This window comes from Diceros bicornis, chromosome 10, assembly GCF_020826845.1.
Source record: "Diceros bicornis minor isolate mBicDic1 chromosome 10, mDicBic1.mat.cur, whole genome shotgun sequence".
Lineage (NCBI taxonomy): Eukaryota > Metazoa > Chordata > Mammalia > Perissodactyla > Rhinocerotidae > Diceros > Diceros bicornis.
The window spans coordinates 45,408,073-45,427,353 of NC_080749.1; the positions used below are offsets into that span (position 1 = coordinate 45,408,073).

Below are 19,281 nucleotides of genomic sequence, written 5' to 3' on the forward strand. Positions count from 1 at the left end.
TCTCTATAGATAAGGTTCCCTCCTACCCCGTCTTCTTTCAAGATTTTCTCTTTGTATTTGGTTCTCTGAAGTTTGAATATTATATGCCTAGTTGTACGTTTTTTGGTGTTTATCCTGCTGAGGGTTTTCTGAGAACCTGGATCTATGTTTTGATGTCTGTCATTAATTTTGGAAAATTCTCAGCCATTGTTACTTCAAATATTTCTCTTACTCCTTTCTCTCTTTCTTTTTCTTCTGGTATTCCCATTACTCCTTTTGTAATTGCCCCAGTTTTCTTGGATATTTTATTCCCTTTTATTTTAATTATGTTTTCTGTTTGCATTTCAGCTTGAGAAGTGCTAATGACATACCTTCAATTTTATTGATTCTTTCTTTGTCCATGTCTAATCTACTAATTAGCCAATCAGAGGCATTCTTCATTTCTGTTACAATATTTGTTATTCTTAGCTTTTTCTTTTTATTCGTTCTTAGATTTTCCATCTTTCTGCTTGCATTACCCTTTTTGCATATTGTCTATTTTTTTTCACTAGAGCCCTTAGCATATTAATCACAGTTATTTTAAATTCCTGTCCTGATAATTCCAAAATCTCTGCTGTATTTGAGTCCGGTTCTGATGTTTGCTTTGTTTCTTCAGACTATGCTTTTCCTTGCCTGTTAGCATGCCTTGTAATTTTTTGTTGAATACTGGGCATGATATATTGGGTAATAGGAACTGAAGCAAATAGGCCTTTACTGACTGGTTTCATGTTTATCTGGCTAGGAGTTAGGCTGTGTTTAATGTTTGCTATAACTGTAGGTGTCAGAGGTTTCAATTTCCTCTAGTGTCCTCATTTTTTGTTAACTCTGTTGTCTTTGGATTTTCCTCAAAACTTCTTAAAGAAATTCTATGTCTCACAACTCTCTTAGATGTAATCTACTGCAATTACATGAGATCCCTGATGATATGATGTGAGGTATTGGAGAGGGGAAGCATTCTATAATCCTATGATTTGATCTCCATTGGTGGGGGGGAGGGGGCAGAATCTCTGGGTTATGACCTTCAGTAGAGTTTCTTAGCCTTTTATTTCCCCACTTAAATGAGACAAGAAGGCCAGAGGGGGCTGGAGTTGGCTTATGGCCCTTCCCTCAGGTGAGATGAAGCTCTGGTAATATAGTTTTCCTTGAGGACAGACCTTTATTAAGAAGAACAGAATGCTCTAGCTGTATTTGAAAATGGTTACTTTTCCCCTCTTCCTGCCTGAAGCACAGAAGGACATTTCTCTAATCTTCGCCATGAGAACCTGGGTGGGGGGGGTTCCTGGATGTAAAACTAATGAAAGTGGGGACATCCCTATGATTGAACCTCCACTGGTTTTAATTCTGAAGCTAGCCCACACTCAGCCTTCAGAATTTTGTCAATTACCATTTAAGTGTTCCTACCTGTCACCAGCTCCAGTGCCTTCTGTTTCCAGTAAACCGTGATTCTCTTTATTCACCTATCTCTACAGTGTTTGGGCAGTAATTTGCACAGTAAAGTCAATTCTATGATTCTAAGAAGAGTAGTTGATTTTCAATTTTTGAGTTTTGCTCATGTTGTGAACATGGGAGTGACAACTTCCAAGCTCTTTACATGTCAGAGTAGAAAACTTTTTTTGATGAAGGAAGAGGAATAATGATCCAGAAGTGGCCAACTATAGCCATAGAGTGGCCCCATTTCCTGACTTTGAAAGTCTTTTATGAGAAGCTAAGAAAACCCAATATTGTTTTCTGTTGGCCTTACTCAATATAGGGAAAACTGGGGAAGTTAGAGAACTCAGAGGAATGGATACTTAATGATTCCCTGTACCATCTCTAAAACATTAGCTATCTCAAGTGAACATTTGGCAAGTATTAAATCACAGTCAATTCATGATTGAATTCTGTGACAAGTGTCTGAAGTGCCAATATTCCATGTAATTAATTAGAGAGATCCATATGCTTTAGATACTAGATGTGTGAGTGGTAGAACTGGCACTCTGTTGAGAAAATGTTAAAGTATAACGTGTATTCTTATCTAAAAGGGCCCTTCCATATGGACAGAGTGAAGATAGACACATATCAGAGAAGGTATGTATGATCCAGTCACCGTGCAAGTTCTCATTTATTATGGCAGGTAAGCATGCAGTCAATTCATTTAATAGCCATAAAAAACATATATATAAAACAACTTTCAAAACAAGGGGCACACACACACAAACTTTGTTTTTACTCAAATATTTTATGAACTATTTAGTTTCCCACAGAGGGTCTAAACCAGCCAGCGTACAAGACTATCAGAGTACCAGTTGGAATTCCTTAAATTACTCATATCTGCCCTGTACTCTAGGGGAAAATCAGAATTTTTTAGTGTACCATACTCATAAACTTATTTATGGCACTATTTATCCAAAAGTTGAAGCTCTTTTTTCAAGTCATAACTATGTCATAATGCTTAGCACTCATAAAAAAGCAAAGAGAAAGGTATAAATAATGCTGACACTTGTAGAGCACACTTCAGTAATTTCTTACACATGACTTTCATGGTGCCTTATCTCATTTAATCCTCACAGCAACCTTTCATGGTAGGTATTATTTTCCTCAATTTAAAAAGGAAAAAATTAGTATCGATATGAAGCAATTGTCATTTTAAACTTGGCATCCAAATAGTTTCTTTCTATGGAATGAAAGGTTACAAGATGGTACATGATGTGAAAAGTCTCATATTTTTCTTGACCAGTTTTCTGGTGAGATGAAAGTAGAATATAGCCATGATCAAAAAAAGAACAATAGAAACTAGAACTTGCTTGATCTTCATCCTTGAAATATAAGCATACCCATGAAGGCAGTACACATACTCCTTAAAAGTGCAGATTTTAAACCTAGACTCACCTGTTTTTGAATTCTGGCTCTAACCTATACTTACTTCATGACCTTGGCCAGATTACTTAGCCTCTGGAAGTCTTTATTTTCTCGTTTGTCAAATAAAGATATTACAGGTTTATTTTCTATTTGTCAAATAGAGGTAATAGAGTTAAGGTGGAAATTAATGTATATAAGATACCATTTACATATTAAAAATTGATAAATACAGGTTATTAATATTATTGATATGGAATCTTGCAAAAAAATACTTCCTTTCTTCTCCAGGCTTGGTGAATGTACTATTTATATACTTTTCACTTCCTTTTATTCATTATTTGATAGGTATCAAAAATCACAGATAAGTTAGACAAAGAACAGTGTTATATCATTTCTCTAATTGTTCTTTGTAGCATTGTGTCTTTAAACACTATGAAAGAAAAAAACCCAAAATTATTCTATTTGTTATTCACTGCTTTTTATCTCAATAAATGCTTTTTACCTTGCATTTAGAAACAAGCTACAAAGTCCTATTGATGTCATAAAGCTAATTTATTTTCCTAATTTTTTTAACCAAAGAGATAGTTGCTTTGATTTTGTATATGCAGAGAATTCAGGTTCTATTGCAAGCATGTGATTTATAAAATGAAGAACACGTACTTAATTTCTGAAACATTTATTACCTTAATATTTTCACTAAGGTTGTCTAAAAAAGAAAGCTTAAAAAAAAATCTTTGTTGTAACTAAAAAATTAAATCACTATACAAAGGTTGCTAAATTACTAGTAATCAATTGAGAAAATTACACAAAATATCAAGCTGACTCCAACTCATTCATTTTATTTGTATTGAATGGATATTCCTTTTCCTTATTTCATGCTACAATATAGACAAATCATAATATGCTTTAATGAGCAAAAACTCTATGAATATAGTAAATAAAAACTGAAACAATATTCCTTGTTGGTCTCTGAATCAAAAATCTGAATTTGACAAACATATTTTAATGTAAAGGATAAAGTTCCAAGGTGGTTTAATGAAAATGAATTATGAATTAAACACCTTAATTATTTCTTAGACCCAATTGAAAAATAACTTTAGTTTAAAATTGATAATTACCTTATATTTCTCTGAATAATCAATCAACATGACTTTCCAATACAATTTTAATGTAACAGATGAGATTTTAAACTATTTAGTTATACTGCATCATGTGCTCAGTTTTAACTTGCCTCTTTAGCCACAATTAGATAAGAACTTTACTTTAAAATTTAATGTTACCTTATGCTTCACAGCATAATCAATAAATATGTCTTCCAATATTAGTTTTGGAAAATAGACTTTATTATCAGAGCAATTGTTCATAAGCTTTGAATTTAAATTGGCTTTTAAATTAAATTATTACATTTCTTATTTGTTATTTGCATAGCTAAATCAAGTTAAAAAGAGATGTGATCAAAATAATTTGCTGGTAGCATAGAGAGAAGTAAGAAAATGAAAACCTAGAGGAAAATGTGGTATCTATAGCAACAGACTTAGTATAAATTAGAAGAGTCTTTTTTCCTCCAATTCATAAAGAAAACAGTATGTCAGTTATCAAACCTCAATGGTAACAACAAACATGTATCAGCATCTACTCGGTGTAAGACACAGTACTAAATCCTACCTGCCAATCTAGCTGGGGAAAGGAAACACACATATGACTTGGGTGAAGAAAGCATACTGAAGAGCAATGGGGTAAAAGGTAAGAAATGTTGTATGAAGACATATTGTGGAAGAAGTTGAAAGAAAAATGTGACATTTATTGAATGCTTACAATGATTCAGACACTGTGCTGAGTCCTTGACTTCACAAAGCACATCTTCAATTCATTGCTAAGGAAGCAGAGGTGCAGATGGCTTAAATGATATTTTTTGTACCAGGGTATAACATCTGGACACAGATAATGGCCATCATTCTCTGGTTTTTTGATGTTAATCTTATCACCCAACTAAGATGATGCTTACTTTCTCCACTGTACAGTTCCTATAATTCCTTTTGTAACTATTAACCAATATTTGGGAAAATAAGACAGTGCAAATATCTTCTACCTAGTCAAAAATTTCTTCTAGATTTAGCATACATTGATGATTCTTGCCTGAACTAATCATTACTATGATTACAGTCCTGTGCCACACAATGTTTTGGTCAATGACGGACCACATACACGATGGTTGTCCTATGAGATTAGTACCACATAGCCTAGGTGTGCAGTAGGCTATACCATCTAGATTTGTGTAAGTACTGTAGTGGAGGAAGAAATTTTCCTCTACCTTTCTAGGTTCTTTTGGCTTGTGTAAAAATTGAATTTATGTACGACAGATTAACAGGAGAACAACAAACCAAAGTTGAATAACGTGTACATGGGAGAAACCCAGGAAAACAAAGTAACTCTGTCAAAATGGCCAAAACCTTCATTTTAAATACCACTCTCATCTGAAGACAAAAGAAGATGTTGGAGGTAGAGAGAGTCAGAGACTTCAAAGGGAAAGAAGGAAATTTACAGGTAGGTGAAAAGGAGCAAATGTTTGGAAAACAAGTGTTTGGCGACACAGAAACAGAAGGATACAAAGGGGAGCCCAACAAACAGGCTTTTCTAGGTTCCTCCCCATCTACTACTACTAGTTCACGTTATGTCAAGGTGACAGCTTGCTTCCTGAGACAGGTTTTTTTTTTTAATCTGAATTCTTTTAGGCAGTGAAGAGGGAGGTAACAAGAAAAACTCTCTGAGTCTTTTGTTTCTTAAATATAATCAGCCTGAAATAATCCTTATGTTAAAGAGACACATTTTGGGGTGAAAAATTTTGTTCCCTTTCAGTACACTCTATGATGTTCACACAATGACAGAATCACCTGACGACATATTTCTCAGAATGTATCCCCGTCATTAAGCACGAATCCCCACGTATAGTCACGCATTAAGCAATGTGTGACTATACGTGGTTTATTTACTTAACTTTATGTGGTTACAAAACGATGATTTCCTAACCCTAGCATTCTTTCCATATTTGGCAATTAGCTCTTCTGTAATGATCCTTTCCCTGTAGAGCCACACCACAAGAAGATATGGCAGATTTAGTAGTGGTATGGGTAGACTGGTATGATAGCTCTACAAAGGGAATGGATGAATGAAAAAGTAAATAAATGAAGAATAAATAGAACAGCAAAAAATCAGGATGCCATGAGCCCTGAGAAATACTTATAATTAAGAAGAAAGAGGAAGTGCAGGAAACCTAAAATAAAAGGATATGCTATCAGAATGACAGGAGAAGAATCAAGGTGGTGTCGGGGGAAGAGGGCTAATCTCCCTCTGCCCTTTCCCTTAAGGTTCTTCTGGCTGGCCAAATAATCAACAAGACAGGTTAGCAGGAGAAAATAATACCAAGTTTAATAACATGTATACATGGGAGAAAGCAGGGACACTGCGTTTCTCAACACAATAGCAGAAATTCTCGTCTTAAATATCATTTTCAGCCAATGACAAAGGAGGATTTTGGGGGTGGGGGAGTCAGTTACAGGAGATTACCACTAAAGCACAGTAAACAAGAGTAAGGTTTATTATGCAGATTTAAGACCTCACCTTCCACATTGATAAGTTTCTAGAAATGAGGTCATCCCCCCTCTTCCCAAGACAGAGAGGGAGATACCTTTACAAATGGAGATTTCCCTTATAAATGTAAATGTTTGTCTGGCAACTCCTCGCAGGGCCATCCAGAGAATGTGGCCAGAGAGACAGAATTTCTGATAAGATGGGCTTGTTGGTGCCTTTCCTATTGTAACATCTATTTTACATTATATTACAGCCATCAGATGGAAGATCTGTTCCAGGAAGGAGCCACCATGTCAAATTCTTTAGGCAGTTAGTGGGGGAGGTCAAATGTCCTTCAGAGAAAACAATCAAGGTAAAGAGATATATTTCAGGGTGGCCAAATTTTGATCTCCCACAGTCCCGCCTTTGAAACTTAAAGAAGTTTCATAGTCCAGAAGCTGAGTTGGTAGATTGTTTCATCTCACTGAACACATTTCTTAGTCCTGATAATAGATCAGTTCAATTAAGTTCCTTTTGGAAGGTAGGTGGTGATGCAGGTGGGCTCTCAAGGTCACGCCTATATTGTGGAAGCAAGCAATCAAGTATTTAATAGAAGCATTTTTATAAAAGAAAAACAAGGTTAATGGTTGGAGCAAGTTGTAAAGCAGTTTTTGAGTTCAGAGGACAGCCAGTGAAGAAGAATTTTAGATGTCAGCGTCAAAGTATCTTTTGCAGTTTAAAATGTCTCAGATGGTGTCGTCAGGTCATCTCAAGTTTATATCAAGTCCATCAGCTTCAGTTTGTAAGGCTTCAGGAAAAAGGGCAGGTTCAGTTTTCAGTGATTTCAAATGAAAATGATGGAAAAAAAATCAAAAACGTTAGTTTGGACATCTGTAGCCAGATATTTTAGGAGACTAGAAGAAATCAGGATCCAGTCCAGTCAACAGATATAAAACAAAAACCTCAAAAGACAACAAAACTAGGATCTAATATCCACAAATGTATACTATAGTTTTTACTGAAATATAATTTTTTTCTCTAAAATCACCCTCATTTTTATTAAGATAGCCAAATTAAAACTAACTAGTTTGCAAAATAAATCTAGTTCTAATAGAGTTGGCCCAATTATTTACATAAGTACAGCAAGAATAGCAATTAATCATATAAGCTCTTTTAAATCTGCTTTGCTGAAACTTTTTATAAGGAATCTCAGATTGAACTTTAAAGGTCTCTCGAGGCCAGGAAAGCCAAGCCAAGGATTCTATCATCAGACGTTGCCTGCAATACCTACAGATTTGGGTGAAGTCCTCTCTTCCGAGGTTCCCCCAAAATATTTTGAGGTTCCTTGTACCTGCCAGATAAGTGACATTCTTTACTTATCTTGGTAAGTGCTGCTTGGAACATAAAGGTACCAGGCCAATATTTCCACGTGGCTTTATTCTATAAAGTCCAATCTTCATTCCTCAAAAGCTGTATGGTTATATTGCAAATATGATGTTCCAGTCACAACCTTGGTAATAGAACCAGTGTTTCCAATTGTGTCCTGTTATAAGGAGAACAGATTCTTATTGAACTTATGCAAATAACTATATTGCCATGAAAACAACAATATTCACTCACTAAGAGTTTCCAAATCCTGGAGGGATCAGATAGAGAGAAAAAGATAAATATTTCAATTTTACTTACAAAAAAAATATCATTTACTAAATTGCTGTAAGTCATAGCTATCTCAGGAGAAAAGAGAAAAAGTTTTCCTTAAATCTGAAAAAACAAAACATTAAAAATTCAGCAATACTTCAAATGAAAAATCATAAAAATTATAAGCATCCTTATCAGTTTATTCAGTCCTGTGTAATCCATTCTTGATCCCAGTCTTTTTGTTAGCAGCTTCATGAAGTTATCAGTCTCTCCATCAGATTTCTGTAATTTCTTACCAAGTTCAGTTTTATGATCAGAAAGTTTGTCAGAAACCTGTACTCCAGTGTAAATGTCAGAGTCCTTTCCATGAATTTTTTTGACGTCGAAACAATTTGCAAAAGCATTAGAGCAAAGAAATAAGTCTGTAAACAACAAGACCTCAAAATGGCAATTGACAAGGAAATTTGGTTAATTTTGTGACATACAACACTTTAAAATGATAATAACCAGAATGACTGATAACCAGGACAGATCATAATTTCAGTAATGTTATACAATTTTAAAACACCTATGTCAATAACATTTGCCCACATAATAGCACCTAAGCAGGCTTATCATCACTGGTCTGACAATGCTTTCCATGTAATTGAACATATTGAATAAGCCTAATAAGTCTAGTATCTTTCCCCTTATAGGAAGAGAGCAAATTTCTTTGAGAAGTTCCAGGGCCCTTTGAAAATTCTCAAAGAAATAAAAGTTAAAAAAAAAGACTTTAAGATATGAATTTTGGGGGAGCTTGTCAAAAATATAAACAGTCAAAGCAAACATAGCATTAACAGTCCAAAAAGCCTTAATAGAGAGACCTCAGTCTTTTGAACGTAGGAAATTATTTTAACAGTTTTTTTTTTTTTCTGTCTTTTAGGTAGACTTACTCAAAGGTAAAGAAAAATCTTTTATAACCTCTTTATCAAGTTTAAGCAAATTATCCTTTTACGAGAAATTTCAATTTTGCACCAGCTTATTTCTGCTATTAAAACTCATTACTTAATTAAATTTATTTCAATCTTAGCCAACTTGACCATGCATAAAACTCTTTTTCCAGAATTCTTCTTCCACAAACTTTTTATAACTTTCTTTTTACATTCAGAATTTGTCCCATGTCTTTCTTTTCCCTCCTAGTACTTGAGGACAAATTTATCTTTCTTAACCAAACAAAATATTTCTATTCTTTGTACCTTTATACATCTTACTTTCCTTGTACACAGACATATTTTTCTTAATTTTCAATCACATATACGAATTAGAAATTTTAACCTTTAGAAACCTTAATTTGTGAGTAAAAACTAAGTAAACCATTATAAACTTTCTTTTACATTAGTATCTTGTGGCTTGGAAAATTTATAAACACTTCCATGACTTCTGGAAACACATTACTTTATAGTACAATCTTTTAATAAAACACGTTTACCAATAGACCCAAAATATCTTTTAGTTTTCCTGTAATGAAAAGCCAAAAGTAGACAAACGTACATTTAGCAATCAATGTCTAATAACTTATCTTATTTGGAAATGATGATACTCAAGAGAATTTTTATCATAAAACTTAGAAAACTCTCAAGTTTTAAGTCACCAAAAAGAGTTTGGAAGCTGTAACCACCATAACACATGATTATTGTTTAAAGTTCATCTAACATTTATCTTTTTCACAACTATTCAGTTACTTATTCCCAATAATTATTTAGATTGCCTACAAGACTTCATAAGACTTTGGATAAAATTAGCCATCATTTAAATTACTATTTTTGTTAACCAGTTCTGTAATAGAAATAACATCAGTTTTTTTCCTACAAAATTTCATGCAATTTTCATCACTTCTTATACCTTTAAACATAGTTATCATTAAGATTTTTATCAATAGGTCTTGGTCTTCTAATTTTGGACAAGAGAAGCATTCCCAGTCAGACATTTTAAAACATACTCAGGCAAAGTTGATGTAACCTCTTTGTATAAAATTAGCTCAAACATTCCAACCTTTATAATCTTATCAACACTTACACTTTTACATGTTCTCAATTTAATTGTAACCTGAGTCAAGGTCTTAAGACTAGTCAAATTTTTTCCTTCCTTTTTCTGGCCTTAATTCTTAGGTACCAATTAAGCAATTATGTGAGAGCTCTCAAAACATTTTTTTTTTTCCCCCAATTTAGAAGTTTTTCCAATTCAAAGGATCCGTCGTCTGGCCATTGACGAGTAGGATCTTTATTTGTATATTTATTCCAATAGTGACTCGAACCAATAAGCCTTTTTAAGGAAAGACCCGGAGGTAACTTTCCACGCTTAGAATAAATTTACCATGGACGCAAAGAGGCATCCCTGGTGAGGGCGCAGATGATGTAGCCCCCATGATCCACAGAATTCACTCCCAAAGATATTCAGAGACAGTAAAGACCTTCGTTGCACAGGCGGTAAGGATAAAAGGGTGTCTCCGGTCTCCCACAATAGTGTGGGACGCCTCCATCACAGACCCGCTAATCTGTGACACCGGGCGGGCGATACTGGAATGGGATTTTTCCAGCACTAACAAGCAACGAAGGTAAAGACAACAAAAGCCCTTATGGACTGGGCCCTTTATGACAAACTCCCCTGAGAACTTGGCACAGCCGGACAAAGAGACAGTTCGGAACCCCAGTCTACTCGACTGGCCACCAAGGTGCACCCCGGTAAATGCACCTTCCGTATGGTGGAGACCAAGGAGAATATTCTCACTGGTCACAAAGCCAAGTTTTCAGGACACAGAACAAGACAGAGATTATTCTGGGAGGAAAAGGGATCAAGATCAAAACCAAGAGTACTCTACCAAATTTAAACCAAGAGTCACTAAAAGCCCAAGAAACTAGTTTCCCAAATATTTTCTCCTGCCAATCTAAATTTAGAAAGAGAAAAAAATTCTCACCACTTCCTTCCGCCGGACTCCGCAGATAGAGATTCCGGGAGGCTGACGTGGTAAGAAGTCTTACCTTTTTGCCGGCTTTCGTCAGGCGTTCCCGTATCTCATCATCTGCTGTAGTCCAGGGAGAAGGCAGGTCTTCCAACCAGAGAAGGCAACTTACCAGCCAGTGCTTCTCCTGCCTGGCTCGCCAAAACTGTCAGGGGAAGAGGGCTAATCTCCCTCTGCCCTTTCCCTTAAGGTTCTTCTGGCTGGCCAAATAATCAACAAGACAGGTTAGCAGGAGAAAATAATACCAAGTTTAATAACATGTATACATGGGAGAAAGCAGGGACACTGCGTTTCTCAACACAATAGCAGAAATTCTCGTCTTAAATATCATTTTCAGCCAATGACAAAGGAGGATTTTGGGGGTGGGGGAGTCAGTTACAGGAGATTACCACTAAAGCACAGTAAACAAGAGTAAGGTTTATTATGCAGATTTAAGACCTCACCTTCCACATTGATAAGTTTCTAGAAATGAGGTCATCCCCCCTCTTCCCAAGACAGAGAGGGAGATACCTTTACAAATGGAGATTTCCCTTATAAATGTAAATGTTTGTCTGGCAACTCCTCGCAGGGCCATCCAGAGAATGTGGCCAGAGAGACAGAATTTCTGATAAGATGGGCTTGTTGGTGCCTTTCCTATTGTAACATCTATTTTACATTATATTACAGCCATCAGATGGAAGATCTGTTCCAGGAAGGAGCCACCATGTCAAATTCTTTAGGCAGTTAGTGGGGGAGGTCAAATGTCCTTCAGAGAAAACAATCAAGGTAAAGAGATATATTTCAGGGTGGCCAAATTTTGATCTCCCACAGTGGTGATCACAGAGTTCGCAGCATAAGGGAGATTCACAAAGGAAAATTTGGTCAGCAAAACAAATATAGTCTACAGATCCAGGCAAATAAGAAATGTCATTAGAAGTGGCAATGAGTGAAATATTAGAAAGTGAGCACTTTTCAGAAGAGTGGGGTCAGATGTAAAATTGCAGAAGTTATAGTTGATAAAGAGAAGAATGAAAATATTGGAGTATTGACACATTTTCAGTGAAATAAAAGATAAAATTTGGTAACTGGAGGTAAGCCAGAGGGGCAAAGGAAGGATTCATTAGTTTTTTTTTTTTTGGTGGTTGTTGTTTTTTTAAAAGAGGAAAGAAATACCATGTATTAAACTAGGGGAAGGAGTGGCTAAAGATAGACAACAGTGCAGTCAGGTATAGAAGAATGTCCTCAGGTGTCAGGAAATGATGGGATCAAAGGCAACTGATTATGGGTTACAAAGATCGCTACACCTTTCCCTGCAACTATTTTTTAGAAAATGTGAAATTACGTTAAGGAGACCAGATCCAAGAATCTCCATCCTTTCAATGAAGCCAAAGGTGAGTTCATCCACAAACCGTGTGTGTGTGTGTGTGTGTGTGTGTGTGTGTGTGTGTGTGTGTAAAATCAGTGAGCTTGGAACTTGGGCAAAGGATATAATTACTTTGGGGGTTTCAGTAGTAAATCAGCAAGTAGGAGGACTCCTGCTGAGCTGGTCTATGTACTCCATGAAATCTGCATGCTTATCTATCTTCCTCTGGGATTACTTTGTGATCCAGAACAAGAATAGAGAAAGCAGGTATGAGATTAAAAGGCCAAGGATTTTTTTAAAATGTGGCGAGAAGAGGAAAGAAATAGATGAACATGAAGTTCAGGCTGATAATGAAGTCCCTATTATCTCAGAATGAGTAACCAGGAAAATTCAGATAATTTGAGATACAGGGCAGTTCCTTATGAGTGATGTGGTTATGGTGCAGATGGCTGTTTACATTTATAGTGCGTATAGCTGTGTAGATATGTGTGGTTATATAAACAGCTAAATAATGTAAGGAGGTAAGATATTCTTTATTTCTGAAATCGCACTAATACATAGTGTACTATGCTATATATTCAGAGAAATGGTTAATTTTAAGCAAAGACAATTGAGTCAGTGATTCTTACGGCCATCCTACCTCATCTTCACTTTCCTCCCTACTCTTTGCTAATCTTTCATTTATCCCCCATCCAGAAGAACGGCAGGAAGACCACTGCTGCCAACTGCAGACCATAGATTGGGACAACTTATAGGTCACTTTTACACAGAAGCTCTCCTACGTTACAGCAGGAACAATGAAGCTGGAATGCTGAGCGTGCTATCTAATACTGGGAGCTAGGGTTGATTGATACTTCAAATAGTAATTGGTTTTGGAAAAATGTGGACTCACCATAGATTTGCTATACACTGATGGATGTCATTACCTCATTAGGAATAGTAGCCCATTAATTTCATTTATGAGTTAGAAGGAAACAAATGAGAATCTCAGACAGAGAGACATGAAGCATTTTCACATACATTGAAAGACATAGCTATTTCAATAGGACAAATTGGGAATTAATTTTAGCTATTAGAAGTATTAGAGAATTATATATAAAATTTATTTTTTCTTTTTTCAGACTATGAGGTGGTATTTATATTTTGTAACTATGTAGTTTTTTAAACCTCTAAGTAATTTTTAAAAATCACTAAAGTAAAACATTTTTAGCTCTTCAGGTCCAGAGAACTTCTAGATATGAAGTACACTTGCTAATTGCAGACAATCCTTAAATATTATTACTTACTAACTGGTTCTTGGGTATACTGGGGAAATGATATAAAAAATTTAAAGTTTAAAAAATCAAAATAGTACCATTAACATGTAAAGGAATAAAATTGGCCCAGGGGAGTTGACAATAGTTTATGAAAAATTCCTGATCCCAGCAGCATCCCTTCCTCCTACCTCCCACCTCAAAGACAAGAATAAAGTTAAATCAGAACATCACATAGACAGGTATATCTCATATTCTAACAATCTGAAAACAGTAGAACCATCACTGAAGAAAGAGTATTTGCATACCATCTAGTGGTAGCTTTAAAAAATAGCAAAAGTGTTTCCAGAAAGTTTTTGTTTAAATTGGAATAGTGTATATGATTATATTGGACCCAAATATAAATCCCCAAACCCGTCATTTCACAACTTCAAAAAATAAGGTGAGGAGTGGCTTGTTTACTCCTGACACACCCACTAATATACTACCATAACCTAAAAATAATTATTGCATAATTGTGCAATACTTTAAAAGGTATCAAATATGTGACTTTGCAGTTGCTGCACCATTTTTGTCAGATATTATGTTTGTTCTTGAACTCCATCATACCGTTAAAAGGGAATGTTCTTATGCTGAATTAAAAGTTTAAATGAAACTTCATTTTTTTTTTTATAACAATGGACAGCAAAATAGAACAGCCAAAGCTTTTATGTTCTTTCCACAGATTGGGATTACATTGAAAATAGAAACCTTCACATAATGACTTCCTCTAGGGGAGATGAATGGAGACAGTGGCTAAATGAACAGCTCTCCAACTTCTTGTGAGTGATGTCATAATGCAGGTCAGTCATATGGCTTATCTCGATATTTTTGAAAAAATAAGGTAAGTGTTAATCGTTGAAACATGAAATGAGAGGTTTGTGAATTCAGATTTTCTTAGAATAACTTGGAGCCGAAGCGTCCACATAATAGACTGTAGCCATCATTCCCAAAGCCAGTGCATAACGTACTGGCAAAGAAGGCAGAGGTATTGCTTCCTGTTGTACGCAGAGTGTGTGGTGAGGAGGAGGTGCCTGTGGCAATGTGGCAGTCAGGAACAATGCCACATGTGTTCTGCTGCCATAGAAAAGTTAAAGGGCATGCGGAATTCCTAGTATATTCACTTGAAATGGATCATGCTAAGAAAAGATAGCTGAATTTTATGATAAGAATAGAATGGAGCACATTAGTGGGGTCCTCAGTTGGGGGTCTACATAATTGAAAGGGAAATCTGCCTTAAGGTTGAGTCTGTGTTGGGTAAAATGTGCAGGGCAGAGGTGTTTTCATTTTTTTCTGCTCAAAGCTCTAATCAGGGAAGATGGAAAGAACATAATGCTAAGATAGTCTTGCAGCTTTGTGGTATGAGCTGTGAGGGATTGAAACTTGGGCTGTACTCATTCTGGCTTCCTTCAAAGTGAGAGGCTTATGGTATTCACTTCCTTTCCTAAAGTGTTTTGGTTCAACTACTAATTTTTGGAGTTGATAGTATACAGTGATGGTGCTCAGGGCAGGCCACCCCAAGAAGCACCACTCTGGTACGCAGATTATTTCGAGCTGAAGACAATAAAGACTCAGAAAACTCAGGAAGAACATTTGAGTTTACCCTCCCAAACTGCCTAAAGAATTTAAAACAAAAGATCTGTTTCAGGAAGGAGTTATTATCAAGATGGCTATAACAATAATGTAAAATAGATGTTACAATAGGAAAGGCACCAAGCCCCTCTTATCAAAAATTCTCTCTCTGCGTGGCCACATTCTCTATAGGTGGCCCTGAAAAGAGTTGTCAGACAAACATTTGCATATCCATCTCCATGCGAATTGTCTTCTTCCCCTCTGAAATCCCAAACCACTATCCACCCCCAACACCTTCCTCGCCTTTAGCTACAATACTTAAGCAAGCAGCTTAGACAGAAGGATGAGCTGCTCATTTCTGAGTTTCTCCCATGTATACGTGTTATTAAACTTGGTATTATTTTCTCCTGCTAATCTGTCTTGTTAATTATTTGGCCAGCCATGAGAACCTTAAGGGAAAGGGCAGAGGGGGATTCTCCCTCTTCTCCCACAACAGTAACAGAATTCTTTTTTAACATACAGCCGAGTGAGCAATTTAGGTTACAGAAAACCAAAGGCCCATATTTCCCCTGTGTTCCCCTTGGCTTTCCCCAGAAAGCAGAGCTTGAATCAAGGGCTTGTGTACAAGTGGCTTATTTTGAAAATGATCCCAGAGAATAGGAGTGAGAGGTCAGAAAGAATGAAAACGAAAAGAAGGGCAAGTCATTACAAGTATGTGTTCTTGAGAAGGTCACCACTGTGGGGAACTGGCCCTCAGTCTTATGGGGAACCTCTGAAGAGCCGTATAGAATCCATCTCAGAATAGTCTACTTGAGAGACAAAAGTAGAGAGCATTTACACCATCAGTGAAGTCTGGTTCTTTACAATTCAGAGTAAAGGAAGACGAGAAATTTAGAGTAGGGAAGACTAAAGAACTCAATTATGCTGAAAAAAAGTGTGAGATGGAAACAGATCTCTATTCACTAAAAGCGCCCACGGGAACAATTTTCCCAGCCCTCCATGTTCTTTATGAGGCTGCCCTTAATCTCCATTCATATTTGATGCTTTTTACTGCTCAAATGACTCCTCTCCATATTAGGTTATTTGGGAGATAGTGGAGGAAATTACATAAGTGTAGAGTTCTATATTATTTTATTTTCCTCTATCTTCTGCTGACAAATGGTAGTTCTTGAATAGTTTCATGAATGAAGGGATTGAGACCTAATTCCACCATAACATATCTTCATGACATGGGCTGATGTACTTAACCTGAGTCTGATTTCCTATCAAATTTTAGAAAAATAATATCTACCCTGTAGATTTGAGGCTTAATAAGAGTAATATGATATAAAATATATGAAAACACTTTCCAAGCTGGAAAGTTTTCAAATATAAGCAAGTATGCTCTTATGCCATTTCAGCCTTCTGGTATCTAGTGTTCTCCTGGTGTACAAGCATTTTCTGCAAATTGTAATAAAGGGACTCTCTAAAACTTTCTCCTAATAGATATTATTTAACCAAGAAACTCGGGGCTTCCCAGACTTCAGTCAGAATCCTCTTTTTCTCCCACCATGCTCAACACTTATGGGTTATACAATAAAAATTAAAAAGCAAAGTGCAGCCTGTCCTGATAAAGGTTACTATTTTCTTCTAGAACAAAGCATTCAGGGGCCATTTGGGGGTTTTCCCTGGCATTGAAGCTGGATCTGTGACAGACTGAAAATCTCTGCTCAACACCCACGGTGCCGAACACTCCACATTCTAAATATGTAGCTGGAAAACTTCCCAGATTGTACATCTGCCTCTCTAATTTACACCTCCAAAGACGAGGGGGAGCAAGGAAGAGGTGAGAAGCCTTAATGAACTACTTGGAGCCTTGCATGTGCTGTGGGAAACTTCAGCACACGCCGAAACCTGGCTAGATGGTAAACAAATATTTGAACATTGAGTTTCAGTGATGTCCATTACATTCCAACGGCGACCTTGCCTTCAAAGAGTAACCAAGAGTCCCTTCCCCTCTTTTTTCTTATCTTCTGTCAGTCCTTCCAAGATACCTCCTGGGTCCCATATTGGACTTTCACCAAATTTTCCATTCAATTGGGTGCCAAAATGCTGGTCCCAGCATGATTGGGGACTCCGTTTATTATCACATTTTGGGTCTTCTTTCCCACACTGTGGATGCTGCTCAGGTAGAAACTATGCCTTTATTGGGTTCAAATATTTACCTTGTAATAAAACCACTAAGACACTGAAATCTGCAGGATAGTGCTGGCAAGAGCATATAAATTCTAAGATGGCTGTAGTGAAAGAGAAACAAAATTTGTAGAGAGCAAACTGTGTACTGTTCCGTCTTAACTAATGGTGCTTCTCAGCAGGCCATTCTTGCAGTCCATAGCGTGAAATAATAATGTGCTGCTTATATTTTGGAGAAGGACTTTTGATTGTGATTAAACTCAAGATAACTCCTAATATGGCATTCTCCAAATTATAGCATAGCAGGTTATGCCTGCCTTATCCACATCAGAAACACTTCTTCATTCTTACAGGGGTTCTTAACTTAGGGTCCATGAACCCAGACAGACTGTGGATAGAATTCAACGTATTTGTGAATGTGGATGGAAAAAAATTATATCTTTACTTTCACTAATCCTGAGCAAATATTTAGCATATGTTTCTAAAATAAACAGAGACTACAAACTTCAGTGTTATTAGCATAACCTGTGACTTTATCACCAACAGAAATTACAGATATTTTCATTACAGGTTACAGTTTTTACATGTGCCTCAAATAACATTTAGATTCTTCACTTCTTTGAATTAGGGTAATTATTAGAACTACCATCAGATATTGTTATTTTATGCATTAATAAAGAAGTACATATATTACTATATGAAATATGTATTTTAAATAACTTTATTTCCATACAGTCAGTTTCAGTTACATTTCTATGTATTTTATTTCATGCACTTAAAAATAATATTCTGTGAAAAATTCATCAGACTGCTAGAGGGGTCTGAATGAAAAATACGCTAAGACCTCCTATTAGACCTACAGCATACTTTCTGCTCTGGGAAGCCTCTACAACTTCTCCAGGGAGAGCTCCGCACATCAGTCTTTCTGCATTCACTGCATTTAATTCGCAAATCATAACTGGCACTTCTCACATCCACTCACATGTCCTGCTCCTCCACACACTGTGAGATTCTGGAGGGCAGAGACACTCTCTCCAGCATAATGGCTCTAGCATAAGTGGCACTGGAGCTGGACTACTTGGGGTCCAGACCCCAGATGATTCGCCTAACCCAAGACGTGTCACCTAACCCTAGATGCATCAGCTATTAGTGCTGTGACACTGGACAAGTTGCTCTAATTTTCTCAACTATGAAATGAAGATAATAGTAGCTACTTCTGACATTTGTTCTAAAGATTAAATGAGTAAAACAGAAGCAATGCCTAGAAGATAGTAAGCACTCAACAAATGTTAGCCGTCATTATCCTCATCTTTATTATCTGCAGCAGCAGCAACTGTTGTGACATCTTCCTTAGAGGTGGTGGTGAAGGATGTGGTAGCATGTTAGTAACATCTTTGCAACGCCAGAGTCTAGCACAGTACCTGCCTGGCACATAGTAAGCATTCAATGGATGTTTGAAATAAATGAATGTTGAATAAATGAAATACTGAAAGGATTTTTTTTGCTTTCAAACAATAAATAATTGGATAAACCTATAACTCCAAATCTGAGAACATAAAGCATATACATAAAATTACCAATCAACCAATCAACAAGTAATTTATAAAGTCTGTGCTATGTGTTCAATACTACACTGTGTGATCCCAGGTCCTTTTACAACTCTAAGGAATTTATAATTTTGCAGGTTGAAGAAAGAAACAAAGTGCTCTCTCACACACACACATGCACACACACACGAGCGCACACATGGGATGAATAAAATGCTAAAATGCAGTCTTTTGAGATGCCTCCTTGAGGGAAGGGGATGACTGCTGACTCTATGAATAGGCTTAATCATTTGAGTT

General features: G+C 36.4%; 1 protein-coding gene and 1 long non-coding RNA gene across 2 annotated transcripts in view; one reads left to right on the forward strand and one right to left on the reverse strand.

Annotated features, from left to right (window-relative positions):
- Positions 1-19,281, reverse strand: part of KCNH7 (potassium voltage-gated channel subfamily H member 7) — a 781,612-nt gene that overhangs the window by 718,627 nt on the left and 43,704 nt on the right. The gene's annotated exons all lie outside the window — the stretch shown is intronic.
- LOC131410779 (uncharacterized) lies at positions 1,974-18,116 on the forward strand. The gene is made up of 3 exons (XR_009221414.1): positions 1,974-2,085; positions 14,379-14,496; positions 16,899-18,116. It is a non-coding gene; the product is annotated as an uncharacterized LOC131410779 (long non-coding RNA).